At 46.2% G+C, this 14,154-nt stretch overlaps 1 protein-coding gene and 1 pseudogene across 1 annotated transcript in view; one reads left to right on the forward strand and one right to left on the reverse strand.

Moving 5' to 3' along the window:
* Window positions 1-14,154, reverse strand: part of Lrrc20 (leucine rich repeat containing 20) — a 112,515-nt gene that overhangs the window by 16,858 nt on the left and 81,503 nt on the right. The gene's annotated exons all lie outside the window — the stretch shown is intronic.
* LOC127670041 (60S ribosomal protein L13-like) lies at window positions 6,405-7,577 on the forward strand (annotated as a pseudogene).

Raw genomic sequence — 14,154 nt, forward strand, 5'->3', positions numbered from 1 at the left:
TTGCAGATGTGCCACAAACTGCATCTGGCTCGATGCGGCTTCTCCGCCTTGGGATTCAGGCCCTCACATTGCTCAGTCAGTGCTTTATTCTCTGAGCCACCACCTGATCATCTGGAGAGCTTAAAAAACGTCCCGAATTGTGATTCCGCCACAAGAGAGTCTAGTTTAACGGGTGTAGGCGGTGCTCCCGATTCCATGTGTTTCAAATGGTGCCAGTGTGGGCACCATCTCTTCCCTTCATGAGGATTCATTAGAAGGTGGTGGAGATGCTCATGGGGTGTGTCCATCCCGGGATGCTGCCCTGCTGACCGGGTCCCACACAGAAGCGGCCAGGAGCTGGCAGGATGTGGCTCCAGAGTCTGTCTTACATATTCCCCCCACCTCACTGGGGTTCTCTTTCAGCCATGGTTCTGTGTTTAGACCACAGCTTTCCAGGGGAATCTCTGTTCTTTAAAAAAAAAAAAAAATCCACTCTTCCTGTGTCAAGTACTGGCAGGAGTGACCCGAGGGAGCTGGGGTCAGAACCCTCGCTTTCTTTGTCTAGATGGTGTGGCCATCTATGACTTTGTTCTGAAAGCCTGCAGAGGGATTAAATGAGAGTACTCTTGAAAAGCCCTCAGCAAACACTTAGGCATGAAGTGGACAACAGGTAAACACCAGTTACCTAGGAAGCCATGATGCCAGGAGCCCCATATGAACAACGAGATGTTTTTTTCTCTGTGTCTCAGCTCAGTTCCTGGTGCAGAGTTAATAGACCCCAGTTAGACCCCTATGTCTGTGACTGCAACAGGCTGCTTCTGTCCTGGGTAGGCACCCTTGCACACCTAGACCATTGCACAACCCATCCAGCACTCTAGGCGGAGCCAAGAACGGGAGGTGTTGGGAGACCAGTTGGAAAGTGGAGCCTAAAGAATTCACTACATAACTAAAGATAACCTTGACATCCTGACCCTTCTGCCACCATTTCCCCAGTGCTGGAACTACAGGTAGATGCCATAATACCTAGATATCAGGGTGCTTAGGATCAAAGCCAGGGTCTGCACATGCCAACTCTACCAACTGAGCTACTGCCCGAGTAGCCCCTGCAATCCTTCAGTTACATTTTGAACAAATGTCAAAGAACTTCTTGCAATATGCCCATGTGGTGCCAGCAAAGTGCCCACAGTATCCTGGATAAATGGAGGTTCTTACTCATCGAGGTTTCACCACACAGTGGCCTGCACAGAGAATGCCACTGAGCAGAGAATAAGTGTATGAAAGGGATTTTGCCTAGACACGACCTTGTGATTACACCCATGCAGAGTCAGGGCTGCAAAAACAATCTTCCCTCCACTTGGGCTTAGGGCCAGTGCATCTTTGCATTAACTGTTGTTGAATCCCATTTGCTGACATCACAGCTGGGGCCAAAGGGTGCTTTCTTGTACTGTCTGTCCATCTGTCCAGTGATGGCTTGCTGGCAAAACAGACACTGGTACCAACTACTGACAAAGTACATAGCTCTGCAGGTACCGGGCAAATGAGGGAGTAGCCAGTGTTTGTTTCTTTGTGGGTTCTTCTTTCTTCCACCCTTCTCCACCCTTTCAAGCCCTAACACTAGATAGGAGGGGAAAAAAGACAGAAAGTGAAGGGGGAGACATTATATTAGACTACTTCCTGCTGATTAGGAGCATCGAGTTCCTTGGGACAAGTTTGATCTTCGCTGCCAGGATATCTAATTTCTTCTTTGCACCTGACTATTTAACAAACCACAGCCAACAACAACTAACAACCAACAGCAACCAACTACCAACAAAGAACCCACCATGACTCTCAAGTCTCTAGCATTTATGTACTCTCTGAAAACTCCCCAGAATACCAAAAGTCACACAATCGCGCTATCTGCTGCTGGAAAAAATCACGCCCCTGATAGAGCACGAGGCAAATCATAGTCATCTGCTATGGACAGTCTGAAGTAGCCCCGTATTCCACAGCTGGGATTAAAACAAAAACATATTCTTATGCTATTTCCGTGGTTCTTAAAGAAACCAAAATTCCAAAATCGTCTCTACATGCAGGCAAACCCCGCCTGAGAGGGCACACTGTCCTTCTGGGGTCCTGGGATGTTTCTGCATAGCCACCAGGCAGCACTGGGCCTGGAAAATTAGGGAAAATCCCAAACTCCAAGGCCAGGAAGATAGCTCCATTTTCCCCATGTGGCAAGTTTGGAGATGCAGGGGTAAGAGGGGGGAGCAGTCTGGCTTTGTGCTTTTAGATGTGCCAGACCAAGGTCCCTGACTGGCCAAATCTTTTGGGGACTGAGAACTGGGAACCATCCCCTACCCTCATGTGCTAAGAGGCCGTCTCCAATCCCACCTTTTTCAGTTATATGTGTGTTTGGGTTCACATGTGTGCAGGTACACATGTGTACATATGGAGGCCACAGAACCATCTTTTGTGTCATTCTATAGTTGCTGTCCATCTTGGTTTTCCAAATGAGGTTTCTTACTGGCCTGGAGCTCACCTAGTATGCCAGGCTGGCTAGGATCTGCCTGCCTGCCTGTCTGTCTGTCTCTCTCTCTCTCTCTCTCTCTCTCTCTGTGTGTGTGTGTGTGTGTGTGTGTGTGGTCAGAGGACAATTTGTGGAAGTTGGTTCTTTCTCCTTTCACTTTACTGACAGAAGTGATCTGGTGATCAACTCAGGGTGTCAGGCCTATCATCAAGTGCCTTTTACCCATGAGCCATCACACCTGCCCATGCCCAGCTTTCTTCTTTCTGTGATTTCTGGGGATTGAACCCAGGTCCTCATACTTGACCGAAGTCATTTCCCTGGCTTTCAATCCCTTCTGCATGTGTGGTAAGGAATGTGTGGTAAGGAAAGGGAGTGAGGGACAGAGAAGGGACCCTCATGCCAACAGACTGTTGGGTAGCTACAGCTGACTGCCAATCTGTACTGCCTTGTATTGGCTCTAATCTTTACGTGCTAGAACAAAGTCATTGTGTGACCCTGGACAACTCTCCTGTTGGCAAACCAGGCCCCTAGAGGGAGGTAGAAAGTGTAGACCATGAGAAGGTGCACTACACTACTAAGGAGCTTAATGAGTTTGATAATTAATTCAAGCAGAAGTCTGGGGAATATGTGTGGGAATGGATTTTAAGGGTGTGGGATAATGGTGGAAGGAACATAAAACTAGAGCAGGCTGAGTTTATTGGCATGGGCCCTCTGAGTGGAGATTCTAGGTTTAATATGGAAGCTGGCACAGTTAAAAAAAGGTGTCAGAAATTTGTTTGAATGGTTGGCTGAAGCATTTATCAAAAGATGGCCTACTGAAAAGGAGTTGGAACCAAGCAGTAGTGGTGTACACCTTTAATCCCAGTACCTGGGAGGCAGAGTTCTGAGTTTGAGGCCGGCCTGGTCTACAGAGTGAGTTCCAAGACAACCAGGGCTACACAGAGAAACCTTGTCTTGAAAAAAAATTTAAAATTTTTAAAAAAAGTTAAAGAAAAGGAGTTGGAGATGCCTGATATCCCTTGGCTTAGTGTTGACGAAGGGATTTTAAGGCTTAGGGAAATTGCGATGTTAGAGTGGATATGTTGTGTAAAACCTAATCCTCCACAATGGGAAAGTCCATGCCCTTCACCAGTCCTATAAGATGAGAGGGTCACCAGCACATTTGAAGAGTTTTGTTCTTGCCCATTTCCTTGTGCCAGACCTTAGGGTTGGAGATGCTGCTGCTCAATTAGATGAATTAAATTCAATGGGTTTAATTGGGCCCTGAGGTAATGAGTCAGGTGGCAGCATTGAATGAGCAGAGACAAGGTGATTGTAGTTATTATAATGGACAGTGTAGACAAAACAATATTTATCATAACATACCCCATAATGGTCAGCACAGAAGAGGTAAAATTTATAATGGCATGACTCATTTGGATCTTTGGTATTGGCTAATCAGTTATGGTGTTTCCAGGCATGAAATAGATAAGAAGCCTACTACACATCTGTTTGATCTGTATAAGCAGAAAAATTCTAAAACAAATGAAAGACAGGCTACACTGGATCGTGGCAAAAGGCAATCTCGGTCAATGGTCAATGAAGCAATTTCCAGACTTGAACCAGTTTTCAGATCTAGAATCCCTTGAATGAAGGGGTGACTAGGTTCCCCTGAGGAAGGCTCTTGATAAGACAATTAAAAGTTTTGCTGTTAGCTTTTCTCCAATTCTTCCCCAGAAGGACCTACAGCCTTTTACAGGGGTAACTGTACACTGGGAGAGAGGAAATCATCAGACTTTCTGGGATCTATTGGATACTGGTTCTGAACTGACACTGACCCCAGGAGATTGCAAGAAACATTGTGGCCCTCCAGTTAAAGTAGGGGCTTATGGAGGACAGGTGATTAATGGAGTTTTGACTGATGTCTGACTCACAGTAGGTCCAGTAGGTCCCTGAACACATCCTGTGGTCATTTCCCCAGTTCCAGAATGTATATTTGGAATAGATATACTCAGAAATTGGCAGAATTCTTACATTGGTTCCCTGACCTATGGAGTGAGGTCTATTATGGTTGGAAAGGCAAAATGGAAGCCTTTAGAGTTGCCTCTGCCAAAGAAAATGGTGAATCAAAAACAGTATCGTATTCCTGGAAGAATTGCAGAAATTACTGCCACTATCGAGGACTTGAAAGATGCAGGGGTGGTGGTTCCCACCACATCTCCCTTTAACTCTCCCATCTGGCCCGTGCAGAAGACAGATGGATCATGGAGAATGACAGTTGACTATCGAAAACTAAATCAGGAGGTAACTCCAACTGCAGCTGCTGTACCAGATGTAGTTTTGTTAGTTGATTAAATTAACACATCTCCCTGGTACCTGGTATGCAGCTATTGATCTGGCAGATGCCTTCTTCTTAGAACCTGTCCCTAAGGACCACCTGAAGCACTTTGCTTTCAGTTGGCAAGGCCAGCAGTATACCTTTACAGTTTTGCCTCAAGGATATGTTGACTCTCCTGCCCCGTGTCATAACTTAGTTAGAAGGAATCTTGATTATCTGTTTCTTTCACAAAATATCACACTGGTGCACTATTTTGATGACATTATGCTGACTGGATCAAGTGAGCAGGAAGTAGCCAGCACTCTGGACACATGGTAACACATATGCGTATCAGAGGATGGCAAATTTCCAACCAAAATTCAAGGACCATCTACCTCAGTGAAATTCTTAGGAGTCCAGTGGTATGGGGCATGCAGAGATATTCCTTCTAATGAGAAAGATAAGTTATTGCAGCTGGTCCCTTCTACCACCAAGAAAGAAGCACAACGTTTAGTGAGTCTATTTGGATTCTGGAGACAGCACCTTCCCCACTTGGGTGTGTTACTCAAGCCCATTTACCAAGTGACTCAGAAAGTTGCTAGCTTTGTATGGGGCCTGGAACAGGAGAAGGCTGTTCAACAGGTACAGGCTGCTGTGTAGGCTGCTCTACTATCCAGCACACCTGACGGTACTTGAGGTGTCGGTGGCAGATAAAGACACTGTTTGGAGCCTCTGGCAGGCCCCTGTAGGTGAATCACAGAAGAGACCTTGGGGATTTTGGAGCAAAGCTCTACTATCATCTGTGGACAATCTATTCTCCCTTTAAAAATCAGCTCTTGGCCTGCTATTGGGCCTTAGTGGAAACTGAACGTTTGACATTAGGACACCAAGTTACGACCTGAACTGCCCATCATGAGCTGGGTGCTACCAGACCCTCCAAGTCATAAAGTAGGACGTGCATAGCAGCAATCTATTATCAAATGGAAGTGGTATGTATGTGATTGGGGCCCGAGCAGGTCCTGAAGGCACACGCAAGTTGCATGAAGAAGTTGCTCAAATGCCTATGGTTTCTACTCCTGTTACAATGCCAAGCATGCTACCGAGCATGAGCCCGTAGCCTCATGGGGTGTTTCCTATGAAACTAGGATCTGGTTTACTGATGGCTCTGCACGTTATGCAGGCACCACCCACAAGTGGACAGCTGCAGCATTATAAGCTGTTTCCAGGACAACCCTGAGAGATACAGGTGAAGGAAACTCTTCACAGTGGGTAGAACTTTAGGACGTACACATGCTATTACAGTTTATTTGGAAGAAGAAATGGCCAGATGTAGAGTCAGATTCACTGACTCATGGGCTGTAGCCAATGAACTGGCTGGATGGTCAGGGACTTGGAAAGATCACAATTGGAAAATTGGTGAGAAAGACATCTGGGGAAGAAGTATGTGGATAGCTCTCTCCAAATGGACAAAGGATGTGAAGATATTTGTGTCCCATATAAATGCTCACCAAATGGTGACTTCAGCTGAGGACAAGTTCAACAATCAAGTGGATAGGATGACCTGTTCTGTAGACAGTCAGCCTCTTTCCCTAGCCATCCCTGTCATTGCCCAATGGGCCCATGAACAAAGTGGCCATGGTGGCCCAGAAGGAGGTTATGTTTGGGCTCAACAACATAGACTTCCATTCACAAAGGCTGACTTGGCTACAGCTGCTGCTGAATTGTGAGATCTGCCAACAGCAAAAACTAACATTGAGCCCCAGATATGGCACCATTCCTCAAGGTGACCAGCCAGCAACCTGGTGGCAGGTTGGCTACATTGGATCACTTCCTCCGTGGAAAGGACAATGTTTTGTTCTTACTGGAGTAGATATTTATTCTCGTTATGGATTTGCCTTTCCTGCATGTAATGCTTCTGCCAAAACCACCATCTATGGACATATAGAATGCCTTATCAGGGCTGGAGAGATAGCTCAGTGGGTAAGAGCACTGACTGCTCTTCCAAAGGTTATGAGTTCAAATCCCAGCACCCACATGGTGGCTCACAACCATCCTTAAAGAGATCTGATGCCCTCTTCTGGTGTGTCTGAAGACAGCTGCAGTGTACTTACATATAATAAATAAATCTTTAGCGGCCCTAGGCAGCCTTGGCGCCCAGCCGGAATGGCATGATCCTGAAGCCCCACTTCCACAAGGACTGGCAGCAGCGAGTGGACACTTGGTTCAACCAGCCAGCACGCAAGATCCACAGACCCAAGGCCCGGCAGATGAAGGCGCGCCTCATCGCCCCTCGGCCTGCGTCCGGCACCATCAGGCCCATCGTGCGGTGCCCTACTGTCAGATACCACACCAAGGTCCACGCTGGCCGGGGCTTCAGCCTGAAGGAACTCAGGGTGGCTGGTATCCACAAGAAGATGGCTTGCACCATCGGCATCTCTGTGGATCCAAGGAGGTGAAACAAATCCACTGAGTCACTGCAGGCCAACGTGCAGCACCTGAAGGAGTACCGCTCCAAACTCATACTGTTCCCCAGGAAGCCTTCTGCGCCAAAGAAGGGAGACAGTTCTACTGAAGAACTTAAATTGGCCACCCAGCTAACAGGACCTGTGATGCCCATCAGGAATGTGTACAAAAAGGAAAAGGCCAGAGTCATCACAGAAGAAGAGAAGAACTTCAAGGCTTTTGCCAGTCTCTGCATGGGCCGTGCCAATGCCCGGCTCTTTGGCATCCGAGCAAAAAGGGCGAAGGAAGCTGCGGAGCAAGACGTTGAGAAGAAGTAACGCGGGGCTGGAGAGTTGCAATAAATGTTCCATAAAGCAAAAATAAATAAATAAATAAATAAATAAATAAATAAATAAATCTTAAAAAAAAAAAAGAATGCCTTATCTATCATCATGGTATTCCACAGTATTGCTTCTGACCAAGGAACTCATTCCACAGAAGTGTAACAGTGGGCCCATGATCACATAATTCACTGGTCTTGCCATGTTCCCCATCACCCTGAAGCAGCTAGTCTTGAAGAAAGATGGAATGGCCTTTTGAAGACAGTTACAGCACCAATAACGTGGCAGCAGCATGGAGGGCTGGGGCAGAGTTCTGCAGAAGGCAGTATATGCTTTGAATCAGCGTTCAATATATGGTACAGTTTCTCCCATAGCCAGGATCCATGGATCCAGGAATCAAGGGGTGGAAAAGGGAATAGTTCCACTCACTATCACTCCGAGTGACCCTCTAGGAAAATTTTTGCTTACTGTTCTCACAACTCTAGGTTCTGCTGGCCTAGAAGTTTTGGTTTCAGAGTGGGGAGTGCTCCTACCAGGAGCCACAACAAACATTCCATTGAACTGGAAGCTCAGACTTCCCCCTGGCCATTTTTGGTTTCTAATGCCCTTAAACCGACAGGCTAAGAAAGGAATAACAGTGTTAGGAGGGGTGATAGATCCAGATTCCCATGGGGAAATTGGATTGCCTCTCCACAATGGAGGTAAGCAGGATTGTGTCTGGAGTGCAGGAGATCCCTTTGGGTGTCTTTTAGTACTACCATGTCCTGTGATTAAAGTCAATGGGAAACTATAACAGCCTGATCCAAGCAGGATGACAAAGGACGCAGACCCATCAGGAATGAAGGTATGGGTCAATCCTCCAGGAAAAGAGCTAAGACCCTCTGAGGTGCATGTCAAGGGTGAAGGAAATACAGAATAGGTAGTAGAGGAAGGTAGTTATAAATACCAGCTAAGGCCACATTGCAGAAACAAGGATTATAAAGTAACATGAATGCTTCTGTTTTATTTTGTTAAGAATACATTTGTCTTTCTTCCAATTTCTTTAACATCAACTCGTATTTAAGTTGACACAGTAAAGGAATGTTCCCAAGGGACATTGCCCCACTGCAAATTTACAAATGCGTTTGCAATTGTATGAGGAATAGTTTTATCATGTTAGGCGTACTCATGCCCTTGTTATTGTTTCATGTAGACATGAGATATTATTTGTGTCAAGTTGACAAGGGGTGGATTGTAGTGGCTATTCCTGGTTGTCAACTTGACTATGTCTGGAATGAATGAACTGGAAGGCTCACCTATGATCTTAATCTGAAGGCTGGAAGATACAAGTTTCTGACCTGGATCTTGGCATGGAGATCTTGAGGCATAATGGCTATGAATCCCAGAAGACAGGGAGATCTCTGAGTTCAAGGTCATCTGGGACAAAGCAAGACCCAGATCCAGGCCTGGTGAAACATGCCTTTAATCTGGGCCACACCTTCTGCTGGAGACCTGCATAAGGACATCGGAAGAAGGAAGATTTGCTCTCTCTTCTTTGCCTGCTTGCCTTGTGGGACTGAGCAACTGCTAGATCCTTGGAATTCATTCACAGCTGCTGCTGACCATTGTTGGGGAGCTGGACTATAGACTGTAAGTCATCAACAAGTTCCCTTACTATATAGAGACTACCCCTAAGTTCTGTGACTCTACAGAACCTGACTAATACAGCTGGTGAAAATGTAACTGAACAAAGGGGTCGTGTTCTAGTCTCAACAAGCCGCAGAACTTAGCAGCTTGGGTCATATGGTTCTAGCTTTAGAATAGGAGAAGGGTTTTTGGAATCTCCCCCATAGCTAAGGAAAGTCACAGAGGCCAGATGAGTGGCAGAGATCTTCCTATGTAGAGACTCAGAGAGGCCATTGCATGAAGCTGTGAAGGTGTCTTGGAGACCCCAAGATGTTAAGAGTTGCCAGAGGTGTGTGATACCTGCTGAAGAAGTAGACCCAGCCAACAGAAGGAAGAGTGTCATAGTCAACCAGGCTGAAAGGGACTGGATGGAGATGCAGAGTTTGGAGTTTGTTCAGTTGGTTTTCAGTCTTGCTTTGGTCCAATTATTTCCATATATGTAGTTCTCTTTCCTCCATTTTGGAATGGTAAAGCATATGTTGGAAGGATGTGATTTATTTTGATTTTGATTTTATAGGGAGTTACAGTTAAGTGACTGCATGAATCTCAGAAGAGGCTTTGAAATCTGGAGTTTAAAGCAAGTTGGAGAGCATTATAGGATATGTGGATTTTTGAAGTTGGACTGAATACATTTTTGCATTGTGTTATGGCAACAAGCCTTGTGGTTTGAATAGGTTTGGCCCCCGCAGATTCATGTGTTTGAATGCTTGAGTATAGGAAGTGGCACCATTAGGAGGTGTGGCCTTGTTGGAGGAAGTGTGTCACTGAGGAGGTGGGGCTTTGAGGTCGCCTGTGCTCAAGCTCTGTCTAGTGTGGCACACAGTCTCCTTCTGCTGCCTGTGGATCGAGATGTAGAACTCTGAGCTCCTTCTCCAGCACCATGTCTGTCTAAACACTGCCGTACTTCCCACTATGACGATCATGGACTAAATCTCTGCGACTGTAAGCCAGCCCCAATTAAATGCTGTCCTTTATAAGAGTTGCCATGGTCATGGTGTCTCTTCACAGCAAGAAAACCCTAAGACACCTTTCCAGCATGAAGACCTGAGTTCAGTCCTAGAGCTGGGCATGGTGAGACGTGCCTGTTTTTTGTTATTGTTGTTTTTTAATATTTACTTTCATTGCATGTGTCTGGGTACTCTGTCCACATATATGTCTGTGCAACACTTGTATGTATTGTGGAGGCCAGAAGAAAATGATTCCCCTGGAACTGGACTTAAGGGTTTGTGAGTGTCAGGCAGGTGCTGAGAATCAAACCTGGGTCCTCTGGGAGAACAGCTAGTTGCTCTTAACCACTGAGCCTTCTCTCTAGGGCAGCCAGTCCACAGGCTTGTAATCCCAGTGCTGGGGAGAGAGGGACAGCCAGTCCAGCCTACTCTCAGAGTACTGAGAGACCCTGCTTCAAACAGAGTGATGGCAGGGTGGGAATGGTGAGGTCTTAGTCAGGGATGAAATACCGTGACCAAAGCCACGTGTGGGGAGGACAGGGACCATTTAGCCTATGCTTCCACAGCGCTGTTCATCACTGAGGGAAGTCAGGACAGGAACTCAAACAGGGCAGGAACCTGGAGGCAGCAGCTGATGCAGACGCCATGGAGGGATGCTGCTGACTGGCTTGCTCCCCATGGTTTGCTCAGCCTGCCTTCTTATAGAACCCAGGACTATAGCCCAGGGATGGCTCCACCCACCATGGGCTGGGCCATTCCCCCATTTGATATCACTAATTAGGAAAATGTCCAATAGACTTGCCCACAGCCCAGTCACATGAAGGCATTTTCTCAACTGAGGTTCCCTCTTCTCAGGCAACTCTAGCTATTGTGAGGTTGACATAAAAAGCAGCCCACACAGCAAGTAAAGGTACTGAATCCTGACTCCAGGTCCCACACATCAGGCAAGAACTCTACCGCTAAGCTATAGCCACAGCCCTCCTTTGTTAAATTCTGTAGTTCAGGCTGGCCTGGAACTCACCTTGTAGCTGAGGCTGACCTTGAACTCCTGATCTTAGATCTACCTTCCAAGTGCTGGAAATCACAGGCCTGCTATCACACCTGGCTTTTTATCAAGTCTTTAACAAGAATGGTTTTTCCTGTGATCCTTTGCTCCCTGGAACAGTGTGGGTACAAAACAACAACTGGGAGTCTCCTGCTTAGCAAAATGAAGTCCTTGAAAGATGTGAATTTTCTTCTCACCCCCACATGTTCTAGTCCTGAATTGCCAGGCAGCAGTGAGTGCTAGCATGAGAGAATATATTGCTGCTGTGCTCCCTCTGATCCACAGCTGTGCTCCCTCTGATCCACAGCTGTGCTCCCTCTGAACTGTATAGTCCTGAGGTGGGAAGAGGATGGCTTTGTGGGACTGGCACCCTGTCATGAACCCACATCGCTACACAGTCAGTCTAAAACACTTCATCCCTCAGAAGCCTTCTCTGGAGTATTCTGGGAGTCCTTTCTCTAAAAGTATACAAGTAGCCATTGGCCTTTCTAGAAACCTCTCTATGCCCAGACCTTAGCATATCTGCCCTCCCCTAGTGGCTATGTCCTTTCAAGAAGTTAGTTGGTGTGTGTTCACACTGGCACCTGCAAGCCGAGAGGTCAGGATACGAAGCCTCTGCCTCTCCAGAGACTGTATCTCCCCTAAGCCGTTTTGTTTATAAATATTTAAAAGCCTCCATGCGAGTCAGTCCTCCCTACCTATACGGAGTCAGTCCTCCCTACCTGTACATACTTCATTCAACACTTCAACCAGCCACAGGCTAAAACTAATCAGGGAAAAACCCACGTCAATACTGAGCACATGCAGACTTCTCTTGGCGTCATTTTCAATCCTGTGACATAACAGCCACCCGCCTACTCAGCATCTTTCCTCACCGGGTGTTACTCTGGATACACTGGAGGCCATGTGTGAGCTGTATTAAGGCTTTCCACTTTGTGTAAGGGACTTGGTCGTCTAGGTGGGTTGGTAACCTCCAGTGTCCTGGGCACCCATCCCCTATGGGTTTTGAGAGATGACTGTACCACTCTCTGGTTTGGAAAAAGATAGGAACCATCTCAGACCCCGGAAACTTTTAGGTGACTGTTGTTTGGACAAATACTCTTTGGTCGTTTGGTTGGTTTTGATTTTTGAGACAGGGTTTCTCTTTGTAACAGCCTTGCCTGTCTTGGATCTTACTTTGTAGACCAGGCTAGCCTTGAACTCATAGAGATCCACTTCCCTCTGCCTCCTGAGTGCTAGGGTTAAAGGCATGTGCTACCATACATGGCACTGAACAAATACATATGTGCATAATAATTAATAATGATAATAATAATAAAAGGCATGCACTACCACGCCTGGCATTGAGCAAATACATACATACATACATACATCATCATCATCATCATCATCCGTAAAGCACTAGAGCTGGACAGATATCAACCCTCTAAGCTAGTGTGTCTACTTCCCTGTCAACGACCCCAAGCTATCACTTGCTGTGTCCCCCTGGGTCACTCCAACCCCAATAAGCCAGCCCTCATGACCACGCTCTCACGCTCCACCCTCCCCATGACGCCTTCTTCCTTCTTCCTCCTCTTCCTTGGTGGTCCCTGTCTCAGACCCCAAGCCCAGGAACCAAAGCTCCACCTACCTCTCTCATGCTCAGCTCCACGCTGTAGACATCTTTATTCAACCAGTATTTTTTAAATTAAGGAGCTACGTTTGCACAACAAAAACTGACATTCGTGAGACTTCACTCATCTTGAAGCAACTAGACCTTGGGATACAGACTTTGGCATTATAATACAAAGCAACAGATCAAACGTCTACAATTCCCCTTTTTATCTAAATAAAAGGCCTTTCTGTTACAATAATAAGCAGCACACAATAGGAACAAAAATAAAACAATTATGAGAATTACTAGGTAGGAGTTATGTTCATTATGTCCAGTCCATTTATATTTGGCAACTTAGATGAAGTATTCTATCATCAATCTTGGGGATGAACAAATTATTCTTAAGCCACAAACACAGACCCTGCCCCCAGAACAATCAACCATGTGTCCTGAAATCCAGAAGGCTTCCCATCTTCATGGGAGGTACCAGGTGACAGCTGGGGAAGAGAACAGGCAAATGTCACCAGCTCTGCTTCCTGTCCATCTGAACCAGGCCTTCAGACTGGAGAACCTAGCCATGGGCAGAGAGGGCACTAAGACATAGAGAAGACCTTCTAGACTAAGCACACAGACCGGAGAGGGGTTAGAGGATGCCAGAGGGTAAGATTGAATAATACAGCTGTGACCATGAGCTGGAGCGTGGGGACTGGTGACCAGGCTGAGAAGAACAGAAGTCCAGCTCTCTGGAGGACAACTTAGTATCTTTAGGTAGTTTATATAGGGTTTTTTTTTTTAAAGATTTGATTTATAAGTATTATGTGTATGGGTGCTAAGAGGCAAAAGAACTTTTTGGGGTTGGTTGGTTGGTTGGTTGGTTGGTTGGTCTGGAACTCACTATGTAGACTAAACTGGCTCTGAACCTCCTGCCTCTGTCTCCCAAATACTGAGATTTAAGGTGTGTACCCAATATGTCCGGCTTCAAAGAACACTTCTTTGAAGTTAGTTTTCACCTTCGAATTTTATGTGAGCCCCCAAGATTAAACTTAGGTGGTCAGGTTCTCACCAGCTTGGGTAGCAAGCACATTACACCCTGATGGCCCTGACAGTTTTTATCATAACCATGGAAAGACACAATTTTCACCTCAACTCCAAATACACACCTGAGCGTATGCACAGTGAAACTAAAAGACACAAAAGTAACAACTTATCATGCTTCCCGTGATGTACCCTGATATTTTCCACTCTATTTTAAAAAAATTGCTGGTCTCAGCCCACTAATTTACCATTTATACTTCCCCCGGGGATCACAGCCTGCAGCAGAAAGACTCAGCCTGAC

This window comes from Apodemus sylvaticus, chromosome 19 (assembly GCF_947179515.1).
Source record: "Apodemus sylvaticus chromosome 19, mApoSyl1.1, whole genome shotgun sequence".
NCBI lineage: Eukaryota > Metazoa > Chordata > Mammalia > Rodentia > Muridae > Apodemus > Apodemus sylvaticus.